The sequence below is a fragment of the Dama dama genome, chromosome 22 (assembly GCF_033118175.1).
Source record: "Dama dama isolate Ldn47 chromosome 22, ASM3311817v1, whole genome shotgun sequence".
Taxonomy (NCBI): domain Eukaryota; kingdom Metazoa; phylum Chordata; class Mammalia; order Artiodactyla; family Cervidae; genus Dama; species Dama dama.
In genome coordinates, this window is record NC_083702.1 from 12,350,046 (window position 1) to 12,362,122 (window position 12,077).

The following is a 12,077-nucleotide window of genomic DNA, read 5'->3' on the forward strand; positions in this document are numbered from 1 at the left end:
ACATGGAGCAACCCCTGTTACAGAGGACCAGCTATAAGTTATACACAGATTTTCGACTGCAGGGAGGGTCAGAGCCCCTCATATCCACCCCCATTGGTTCAAGGGTCAACTGCATACACATAAGCTCATCCCAAAGAATGGTAGGCAATCTGTTCGCTTTCTTCTTAAGAGTTGTCAGATGTTTCCAAATGGGCATATAGGGCTTTTTTAAAGGGAAAAAAATGTTCAAAATATTTAAACAGAAATGAAAGGGAAAGGCCACTGTCATCTAGGGTGAGCATTTCTTCCTTTGGGATCTGGGCTCAAAAACCCATCCCATACAGCACTTCCAGCTGCCACCACAAAATGCGGTTGGCGCATAACAGCAAACCTATCTGCTAGCCCGAAATGCGTCATTAAAATTTTTCATTATTTACAACACAGACACAGATGTCTAACATCAGATGTAAGGAAGTACACAGGACATGATATGAAAAAGACAGCAAGACTTTCCAGCACACACTAGGTCTGCAGTACACGGGGGTACTGTAAAAATGTTTGTCATCTTATCCAACACACTCGAGAAATGGTACAGTGCCAGATATAACAGGCAAGCTGGGAGCTGAGGGACAGAGAAAGTAAGCTGCAGAGCCCTTAAAAAAAATCACAGTTCCTTCCTCTTTGACCCAGTAGAGTCCATTTTTCTCCTCTCGGTTACCATGCTTCTCTAAATACCATGAATTACATGGGGATTTTTTCATCGTAATTTTTCACATGTTTATACCCATATGTAGAATTAGAAACTCTATAGATTTAGCCCAGAATACAATCAAATCATAATTTTAAAAATATCCAAAAAGATTCAAGCAGAATACAGTGGCTCCTGGAATAACTAAGAAAAAGAATGAGACCATGATACATTCCAAAGTTCCAGAATGAAAATAGATTTTCTATTACAAACTCTACTTAAGTGAAACTTTACAAAAGAAATATCATGTTACATCGCACATTACAGGGAAAAAAAAAAAACCTTTCACAGCCTCACATAAAGCATTTAACATAGAGTGTAGACCATAATGAGCATTCATCCATGTGAATAATAAGTATATTTCCTTTAAGATATACTTTTCTTCATAATTTAAAGCTTCAGAAATTGGGATTCAGCTCATAACAATGTGCATAACTAAAATATGTTTTTTTCCCTAAAAAAAGAATGAAGTTTCAAACAGATAAAGAATAAAGTATTAAACAGAGGAGCCTGACGGGCTACAGTCCATGGGGGTCGCACAGTCAGACAAGACTGAGCACATGATCACATTCCACAAGAAACGTCAACTAACAAGTGGGGAGATGCAGCGCTATACATAGGTAATACCTGCCATGAAGGCTACCTTTAAAACTCCCAAGAAACCTTTTAGGCAGAGACTGTATTATTCCATTTCTAGATGAGGAAACTAAGGCTCAGAAAGGCTCAGTGCGTTGCCCAAGATGACACATCTGACTCAACCACTTCAATATGCCACACACTCATCACCCACCTTACTCTCACCAGACAGACTTCCAGATTTTTTTAAGGGAGTACCGAGAACTAGGGCTTCCCTGCTGGCTCAGATGGTAAAGTGTCTGCCTACAACACAGGAGACCTGGGTTTGATCCCCTGGAGAAGGAAATGGCAACTCCACTTCCAGGATTCTCACCTGGAAAATCCCATGAATGGAGAAAGCCTGGCAGGCTACAGTCCATGTAGTTGCAAAGAGTTGGACACGACTGAGCAACTAACACACAGAGAACTTAATGTTGGTTTGTCCAAAATCAAGCTTGTTTTTTTCATTTCCACATTCCTCACAGTCCCTACCATCCACCTGTCTGTCCCTGCACCTCTCTTCTGAGCTCCAGACCTGAATTTCCAACTATCAAGTGAATGTCACTGGTCGTTTCAGAGTTGCACTGTCCAATATAGTGGCCACTAGCCACTCATGGCTGTTTACTTGAAAAGAGCTAGTGAGACTGAGGAACTGAATTTGTTATTTCATTGTTAATTAAAAGTTAAATTTAAAAACCTGATAATTACTGGAAAACTTTTAAGCATGTTTGGAATGGGCTGGGCGTGTGAACCTACTTAGATGTTATGAACTCTAAGTACAGATCAAGTATTCTGATAAATCACAGCATCTGAATTAATTTATGCTAAAGCATGCAATTGATTTTAAATACTCAGTACTCAGTACGAAGAAAGAATGTAAAGTTGCTCATTTTAAATATGACATGTTTCAACGTGTTGAAAATGGCATTTTGGATGCACTGGGTTAGATAAAATACATTATAAGATTATGAACTTTAACCATTATTTTTTAACTCTGTAATGTGACTACTCAAATTTTAATCACACGATTGTCTACTGGACAGCAGTCTTCCCAGAGGTTCCTGCTGCCCCGCGACAGTCACCAACAGCCTACTGAACAGCATCACCATCCCTCTGGCTCCTTATCTGATCATCAGAGTGTTGTGTATCTGGCAATGACTGGATGATGGTGGTGGTGGTAATAATTGTGTCTGACTCACAGAATCCGTTAGGTTACTCTGGAGCCAGAGCTCTTTGGAGACTGGCGAATACCACCTATTATTTTGACTTTCCTCTGGGAGAAGAGCTGCTGCTGCTGCTAAGTCACTTCAGTCATGTCCGACTCTGTGCGACCCCATAGACGGCAGCCCACCAGGCTCCGCCATACCTGGGATTCTCCAGGCAAGAACACTGGAGTGGGTTGCCATTTCCTTCTCCAATGCATGAAAGTGAAAAGTGAAAGTGAAGCTGCTCAGTCGTGTCCAACTCTTAGCGACCCCATGGACTGCAGCCTACCAGGCTCCTCTGCCCATGGGATTTTCCAGGCAAGAGTACTGGAGTGGCGTGCCATTGCCTTCTCTGGGGGAAAGAGCTAGTTGCTACCAAAAATTGCAGCAGACCTTTCTGTGCCAATGAGAATATTCTCTATCTGTACTGTCTGATACAGATATCATGACTCCCGTTTGGCTACTGGCCACATGAGATACAGCTAGTGTGCCTGAAACACTAAACTTCAAATCTTAATTCATTTAAATCAGTTTAAATGTAAATACCCATATATAGTGACTACTGTATTAAAACGGCACAGCTGCTAACCTATCTGCTTCATCCAAAAGTCTGGGCATCACCTGTCTCCTCCCTCCCCACCAACTGCCCTTTCTTCCCCAAAAGTACATGTACGTACACATACATATACACACACACACAGACACTCAGTCAGCCAGTCCTGTGTTCTTTAAAGCTTTCAATTCCAGATGCTTCTCTATCCTCACTGTCACTACTTTCTGTTTCAAGCTTTAACAAGATTAAAGCCCAGCCTCTTAATCGGCCTCTCCACTTAGCCTCCTCCTACCCACTCTTTGTAAAATGTAAATAAAGTTTGCTATTTCCTTTACTCAAAAGTCTCCAAAGTCCTGCCACTGCCCCAAGGTCAAACTCTAGACTCTAACATGATTGACAAAGCCCATCGTATAGGTGATTCACTCGGCTGTATCGCAGAAAACACCACAACACTGTAAACCAACTATACTCCAATGCAAAAAAAAAAATAGATAACCAAAAAAAAGACTATCCTTTCCTCCACTGAATTACCCTCCCACCTGTGTTGAAAATTAATTAACTATAAATAGGTGTCCATAGTTGGACATTTCCATTGATGTCTACATCTGTCCCTATGTTGATACCATTCCTGATCACTGACCATGATGGTCACTGACGATGCCTGTCAAGACATTCTTGGGAAAAGACAAGGTGGGAACACTTTAACAGGCATGAAGACTTACTATAAAACTACAGTAACTAAGTCTGGCCCTGGACCAAGACAGGGAAACGAGTGGAACAGAACAGAGCCTCAAATTATTACAATGCAGTTGAAAAAGGAAGGAACTGTCGATAAATGATGCTGAGAATATCAGGAACCATATCAGAAAAACAAAAATAAACTTTGAAGCATATGCAAAAATCAATTATAGGCAGATCATGGAGCTATATGGGAAAGGTATAGTAACACTTCCAAGAAAATAACAAATGAGTAACTTCAGGACCATGGGGTAGGGAAAGATGTCTTACACAGGAAAAGCACTAACCAGGGGCTTCCCTGGCGGTCCAGGGGTTAAGATTTTGCTTCCAGTGCAGAGGGTACAGGTTCAGTCTCTGATTGGGGAGCTACGATCCCACATACCTCGTGGCCAGAAAACCAAAACATAAAACAGAAATGATATTGTAACAAATTCAATAAAGAATTTAAAAATGATCCACATCAAAAAAAAAATTTTTTTTAAGCACTAACCACATAAACACTAACTGGATTACACTGAAATTAAGAACCTTGTTCAAAAGACACTGTCAGGGGCTTCCCTGGTGGCTCAGACAGTAAAGAATCTGCCTGCAATGCAGGAGACGTGGGTTTGATCCCTGGGACAGGAAGATCCCCTGGAGGAGGGCATGGCAACCCACTCCGGATTTCTTGCCTGGAGAATCCCATGGACGGAGAAGCCTGATGGGCTACAGTCCACGGGGTGATGAAGATTCGGACACGACTGAGTGACTAACAGTTACACTTATTGGTCCAGTGGTTAAGAATCCACCTTCTGATACAGGGGATGTGGGTTCAATCCCTGTTTAGGGAACTAAGATCCCACATGCCGCAAGGTGACTAACACTACACATATTTCTGGTAGTGTCATTCAACAAATTAAGGAACCCCAGAGAAGAGTAGGAATCACACACATTTAGTTTTGGATCTGTTGAGTATAAGAGGCATTCGAGTGGAAACACTGGACAACAGCTCTTTGACACGAATGAGAGGTAAAGCTGAAGAGGTAAAGCAACACGAATACTCAGCACACACATGAAAAATGAATAGGTGATGAGATCACCCAGAGAAATTCAAACATTTAATGACTGTGAGAAAAAGGTTCAACAAAGATGACTGGAAAGAGAGCCCAGAGAACCAGAAAGGAAAACAGAAGTGTGATCTAAAGACTCTGAAAAAAGTGAGAGTTCTACCCAAGAAGGAGAAGTTGACCGTGTCAAATGCAGCTGTAGTACGCAATTCTGAAAATGGCTCTGAATGACATCTACCTTTGAGTTTCTTGCTATTGTGTAATCTTCGCTTGCCTGTGCTTGACCTAGGACTCCCTTCCAGTGAACAGGATACAGCAGAAGTGATACAATGTCACTTCCCAGGTTAGGTTACAAAAAGAAGGACTAGTACCTCCCTCCTCCTCCACAGACCCCTCAATCAAGGAGAAACTGGTACCAAGTTGCTAGAGTAATGTTACACAGAGACCCAAATGGCAGAGAGACTGACTTCTCCATCAAACATCCAGCAAGGACCTCAGGCCAGCCAACAGTCACACAACTGAGGTGGAAGCAGACCCTCCCCCAAGTGGAGTGCTGAGATAACCAGTCCTAGTCAACACCTGGTTGCAGCCTCCTGAGTGACCCTGAATCAGACACATGAAACCCAGGTGCCTGACGCAAAGAAATTATGAAACAATAAATATTTGTTGTTTTAAGTTTGGGGGTAATTCATTGCATACCAATGGACTATTAGTAAGGCTGCTAAGAGGTTAAATAAATGGATAGAAAAACAGCCAGTGCATTTAAAGAAAGACATTGGTAATTCAAGCAACACAGTTTCAGTGAAACTGTGGAGACAGAAGCCAGACAGAAACAGAGAAGAAAACTGCAGGTGAAGAAATGGAAACATAAAGCAAAGGCAGACAACTCTCTCAACAAAGTCTGGCTGTAAAGCAAAGAGCAAAAGTCAACTTAAAGCAAGAGACAGAGAAAGTATGAGCTGAAGAATCTGTTTAAGATGAGAGAGGCTTCTCTTAAAGTTTAAGTGATGATTTAAAAAAAAAAAAAAAGAAGCCACTCGGGTGGGGAAGTACACTCTCAAGGAACTTCACTCTATTACCAAAGAACTCCTCTCAAGGTGCTCAGTACCTCTGCCTTCACGGAGAACTGGCTCTTCCAGGATGCTCTTCCCACGCAGTCCTCTCAAGTGGAGGCTGTGAAGACACCCACGTGCCACGCCCGATACTGGGAAATGAGGCTGGTACCCTCCTTTCTTCCACTGCCACCTCCAGACCACTATTTCTGAACCCTTGTATAAAAATCCTGTGAGTCTGCCTTCCATGCTACTTAGCAACACAGTCTTTTCCACCCCCGCCTCTTCACCATCAGCTAGTGATGACCTGGACATCCTCCACGCTCAGTAAGGGTAGGCTGGCCACTACCTCCTGTGCCACTGCTCCTGGATCATTCCAACGCTACACACACGGATGAGGTGCCATCTAACACCAGCTCCCCTAATCCATCATCTTCAGTGAGCTACTCTCTATTCTCTGGGGAAGGCCATTTACAGCCAGTTGGGACTTCGCTTAAGTGTACCATTATCCATTCAGTCATCAAATATTTAGTAAGCATCTATTATTTGCTCAGTAGAGAACACATGACAGATAGTTCCTATTCTCATGAAATCTCCGACTTAATTTTTCATTATTTGCCACAAAGACAACATGAAAAGATCTAGCTGAAGTCTAGACACATTACAACTACTACATTTCCTTTATCAGTCTAGGAGCCATGTCAATTCTAGGAAACTACAGCATTATTGTTTGATGTGACCTAGTTCACCCATGCTGTAATCCACTCCCCTGGTGAGGCTTCTAAAACTACTTTTTAACTTTTAGAATTATCGACTCTATAATACTGCCACAATTCAATATGAGATTCCTCAACCTTTAAGTGTATAACTGTGCTGCCCAGTATAGTGGCCAATAGTCACAGTAGCTATTTAAATTAACTGTAATATAATTAACAATACAGCCTGTCAGTCACACTAGCCACATTTCAAGTGTTCAAAAGGCCCATAAGGGGACTGTCCTGGTGTTAAGACTTCACCCTGCAATATAGGGGATGCAGGTTCTATTCCTGTTGGGGAAACTAAGATCCCATATGCCTCGGGGCCAAAAAACCAAAACATAAAAAACAGAAGCACTGTTGTAACAAATTCAATGAAGACTTTAAAAATGGTTCACACCAAATAATCTTTACAAAAGAAGGGCACGTGTGCCTAGTGGCTACTGTATTTGATGGTGAATAAGAGAACATTCCTACCATCACACAAAGTTCCGCTAAATGGTGCTGGTCTCAAGTTTTGGGTAGTCACTTCTTTCTTCCCAGAAAAAAAAAAAAAATTTAAATGACAGTTCATCTTCCAGTCTCCCGAGCACTCTGTGAGGCTCCAAAATACCCTAAGGAATTCCATTTTTCAGGATCAGTGTCACGATATCATCAAAACCACCACCCCAATGTTATTATCAGGGCAGCTGGATTTAGAGTACTCACTATATCCCAAGCTTTATGAGCACTATCTCATTTATTCTTCACAACAGTCACATCGGATAGGACTACTATTCTTATCCTACAGATGAGAAAATTAACTGAGTTTTAGACAATAAAGTAACTCACCCAAAGTTCTATAGCTAAGAAGTGACAGCAATCCACAGGTTAAGCAAATTAATACTATAATTATTTTGCTTTTTTTTAAGACAGCACACCTTTTCACAGAAAGGAGAAGTGACGCCCACAACATTCCAGCCCCGTCAAACCATCTTCATATCACTCACCTGCCTTATCGCTTTCTTGCCTTTGGGTCCTGCACATGTTGTTTCCTCCACGTGCATCCTTTTCATCTAGCCAAATCATACTTATCCTTAGGAGATCTCATCTTAGATCTTCCTACAATCCTATTAGGGATCCATCCTATAAGCTGATGTAGAAACCTGTATGTCACCTATCAAAGCACTTAACATAGCAGACCACAAAAGCCTGTTAACTTTTCCTCTTTTCCCACTACAACGAAACTCCTTGCTGAGGTTTGATCCCTATTCAGGGAACCAGATTCCACCTAAAAGACCCGCAACCAAGTAAATAGATATTTTAAAAAATTGCTTTTAAAAAGAGAATATTAAAAGTAAACACTAAATGGCTTCACTGCCATTTAACTGAAAATAAAGTAATTCACAAACATTTTTCCCACATACTATGCAAAACAATACTTAAAAACCAAACATCAGGGAATGACCACTAATGGGTTTGGGACTTCTTTTGGAGAGGATGAAAATGTTCTAAAATTGATCATGGTGATGAATGTACCAAAAAAAAAAAAACTTAACTGTACACTTTAATGGGTGAATTCTATGGTATGTGGATTATCCCTCAATAAAGCCATTATATTTAAAAAAGATCTGTGGGTAGTTAAGACTTAAATTACAAAAACAAATATTAAGCCTGTGAAAAAAAATACCTAGAGGATAAAATACTTGTTATTTTTATGCAATTTTAAAATAGCTTAATGCCATATTATTGCACAAAATTTCACTGGTTAGGAAAAACAAGAAACTGAAAACAGTGTCTGCCTTCAGGAACAACTGAATGGAGAAGAGACTTATTTTTTTCCCTGTGTATTTTTATAACTTCTGATTTGATATATGTGTTTAAAAAAATAAGTGTATATATGATCAATAACAATAACATCATACCTCTCCTTGAAGTGAAGTGAAGGTTGCTCAGTCGTGTCTGACTCTCTGTGACCCCATGGACTATACAGTTCATGGAACTCTCCAGGCCAGAATACTGGAGTGGGTAGCCTTGCCCTTCTCCAGGGGATCTTCCCAACCCAGGGATAGAACTCAGGTCTCCCCCATTGCAGGCAGATTCTTTACCAGCTGAGCCATAAGGGAAGCCCTCTCCTTAGTACAAGTACTAAACTCCCAGGATGCATATTTTGTTCTGAAAAGAATAAAGTATGAAATATGTATTTTTTAAATATATATATGATTTTATTTTTAAATAGAAAATATACATTTTATATTATTTTATCATATATAAATCATAAAATATATGATTTATATATAATTTAAATATATATATACATATATTTATTTTAAATCAATCCAAGGAAGTAAAAAACTGATTCTTCCATTTGCCTCCATCTCACACTAAAAAGCATTTAGTCATCTCTCTGTTATTAGACATCAGTCAGAATTCTTTCCTGCCCAACAGTCTGACACATCTTTAAACAATGACACAGTTGATCATTCCCTCCTCCTTGAAAACTTCCTTTCCTTCATTTCCAGTACCTCATACTCTCCTGATTTTCCTTCTATCTCAATGGTCTCTTATTAATTTCCTTATTAATCTCCTTTGCAGAGTTCCTTTTCATTTCCCTAGAAGGTATCCAGAAGGTAAGCTCTATGAAGGTTAGAATTTTCATCAGTGTTGTTCACTACTATATTTCCAATGGCTAAAAAATGTACCCAGAACCATACTTAAAAAATAACTGTTGAATGAATAAATGAATAAGGCAGCACCCCAAAGGCTCACATTGTGAAAAAGCAAGTTATAGAAATAAACTGTATTACACATACCTTTAAGCTTAATTTACTTTATTACACTTTATGTCTGAAAATCCATAATCAATCCACTGCTTGTAATTAGCCAAAATACTTCATTCCCTCATCTTTCTCCATTTTTGTCATAGTATGTGCAAAACACATGTAATATCTTTTATACTGCTTCTAAAAGCATAAATGTAGCATAGAAAAAGAGCAGTTGTTGCTTTAAGAATCTTCGCTTTTCATTTCAGTATTAAAGTTGACCTAACGGACTGACATACTTATCTGACTTTAATAATTCAAAAAAAGGGGGGGGGGGGGGAATACCCCAGTAGACTCAACAAAGATATCACAGTAATGACTAGTAAATGACATTTCTTAAAAATAAAACATACTGATTTTCTCAGGCATAAGAAATCCTAAAGAGAAATAGATCACCCTACACTTTTCCGAAATTATATGACTGCATTCCAACAAGGAGAACTACCTCCCACTGTCAGCCATGGAAATGTCATTTTAGCAAAATACACACATAATTTCACCTGGTATCTCAGTTCACAACTGTCCCCATATATACTCAATTAAGTCAAAATATAAGACAAAAGCCAAAACCAGGTATGTGAATGTTAATCTTTCCAAGTAACTAATCCAGTATCAAAATCATTATTATATCAACTTGTAATTTGACTTGTCTGAATATTTAATTAAATCTTTTGTTTATAATTACAAGTGGACCACACCTATTTTCACTTAATAGCTATTATATCATCTGTTTCCTATAAGTTTCTTCAAGCAGAAGTATTTGCTGGAGGATAACAGTCTGCTCATTAAGTAGACATATTAAAAAAGGCAACCACTGACACTCACCCTGTATATTTCTCTCTTGGGTTACAGGAAAGCACTTCTCTGGCTATGTTCCCAAATAAATTGAATAAGCCTTGGGAAAGTCACTGCTTAAATTCCATTTCATGACGGTTTGTCTTCCTCCATAAATCAATTATAGAGAGTCATACCTACTTCCATCCATTACATAATACATGTCCATCTCAGGGCCTGTTTTCCCAGCAAGAAATAGCTTAAATGATATTAACTGACAGGTAAAGACAGGGAGTTCTGTAATCTGATGGGGAGCAGAAATCCAGAAAAGGGGGTTCTGATTTAATGTGCTAAGTTGTGAAACACTGCTGTGAAGAACCTTTTCTCTTAGTAACCTCTCCCTATGCAGTGACAGACACATGCTCCCAAAAACATTTTAGGAGCACCTGACTTTAAGAATGTTTCTCAAAAATGGAGGGACCTACCAAAAATTTTTATTCCACTTCATTTTAAGTGTCTAATAAAGACATGCAATTGAGAAACTTCAGACATCTCCACAGAATAGCTAACTGTCAAGATCTACTAAAAACTGAGTTGCAAAAGACAGTAGTGCTTTAAAACATTTAAGTATGTTTCACGTAATTAGCGCCAAGAGGAATGTGCAAATTGTTCATTTCATCCATCCAAAGCAGTCAACCACAACCACCTGCAACTACTCCTCAGAAACGTGACTTCCAAAGGAACCACCTGATCCTCGGGCCTTCTCTTAAGGGGCCAGGATAAAACTTGAAGATGAGGTACACAGATCGTTTAGGCACCAAAATAAATAAAAGACTGGAAGATAACGCCTTTTAGGAATTAAGTGTAAAGGGACCTATCACCTAATGTTGCTGCCAGAATGAAGTTGTCTAACCCAAGATCTCTGCTCCTCTTCAAGGCTGTAAAACTCCAAACCCGTCCACGCTCCACAATTTCCCCACCCTGAGCCAAAAGCTGAGGGAGTCGCTTCCTTCCTCGACCCCCACCCAGCCTAAAGGGGGGGAAAAAAAGACCCCAAGCCCTAAGTACAAACGTGAGACCTAGTGCAATAGCTTCTCCAACTGCCTAAAAGGCAACATCCACAGCTCATCTCCTTTCTGGAAGCCAACCCTCCATCTCCTATCTCACTACTTCACAGGAGAGACCAGAATCCTCGTCTCTTTCAACGCTGCACATCGGTACCCAAACCCCAGACCCACCCGACCGCACCCCAGCCTCCCGGGGCTCCCCGAGGCGTGCACGTCCCCACCTCGCCCGCAACATCACGCCTCTGAAGCCGGCCGCCCGCAGCCCCCGCGGGTCCCCGCCGTCGCCGCCCCTCCAGCGGGTCCAGGGGCACCCGCCGGTGGGCTGGGTGGGGCCGCCCTCTCGGACGTCCCATCCCCCCCGGCAGGGCGCGGAGGGGGAGGGGTCCCCGCGCCTCACCTACGGCTCCGCCCTCTCCGGGGGCGCGCTGCCCGGACCCAGCCAGGGCCGTGGGGAGCAGCGGGCGCAGGAGAGACGAGGGCCCTGGCGCCAGCGACGGGCGGGAAGCTCCAGGCGCCGCCCGATCCCGAGCTGCCGCCACCGCGGCCGTCTCACCCTCCTCTGGGCTGCCGATGCCGCTGCCCGCCCGGGCGCCGCCGCCGCCGCCACTACCGCCGCCGCCACAGCTCGGCCCGGGCGCCCGACGTCACCGCGCCCCGCCCCCTGCGCGAGTCCTCAGCCCCGCCCCGGGCCGACGTCAGCGCGAGCCCCGCCCCCGCCCGGCCGCGCCCGCTCGCCGTCCCGCA

General features: G+C 42.0%; 1 protein-coding gene across 5 annotated transcripts in view; it reads right to left on the reverse strand.

Moving 5' to 3' along the window:
• Window positions 1-11,878, reverse strand: part of ERC1 (ELKS/RAB6-interacting/CAST family member 1) — a 270,574-nt gene extending 258,696 nt beyond the window's left edge. For 4 of the 5 annotated variants that reach the window (XM_061124651.1, XM_061124648.1, XM_061124650.1 and 1 more), the window contains exon 1: window positions 11,731-11,878. The gene's annotated coding sequence lies outside the window, so the exon portion shown is untranslated. The remainder of the gene's footprint in view (window positions 1-11,730) is intronic. The other variant, XM_061124649.1, reaches the window with a different exon arrangement.
• Window positions 11,879-12,077: the final 199 nt, after the last annotated feature.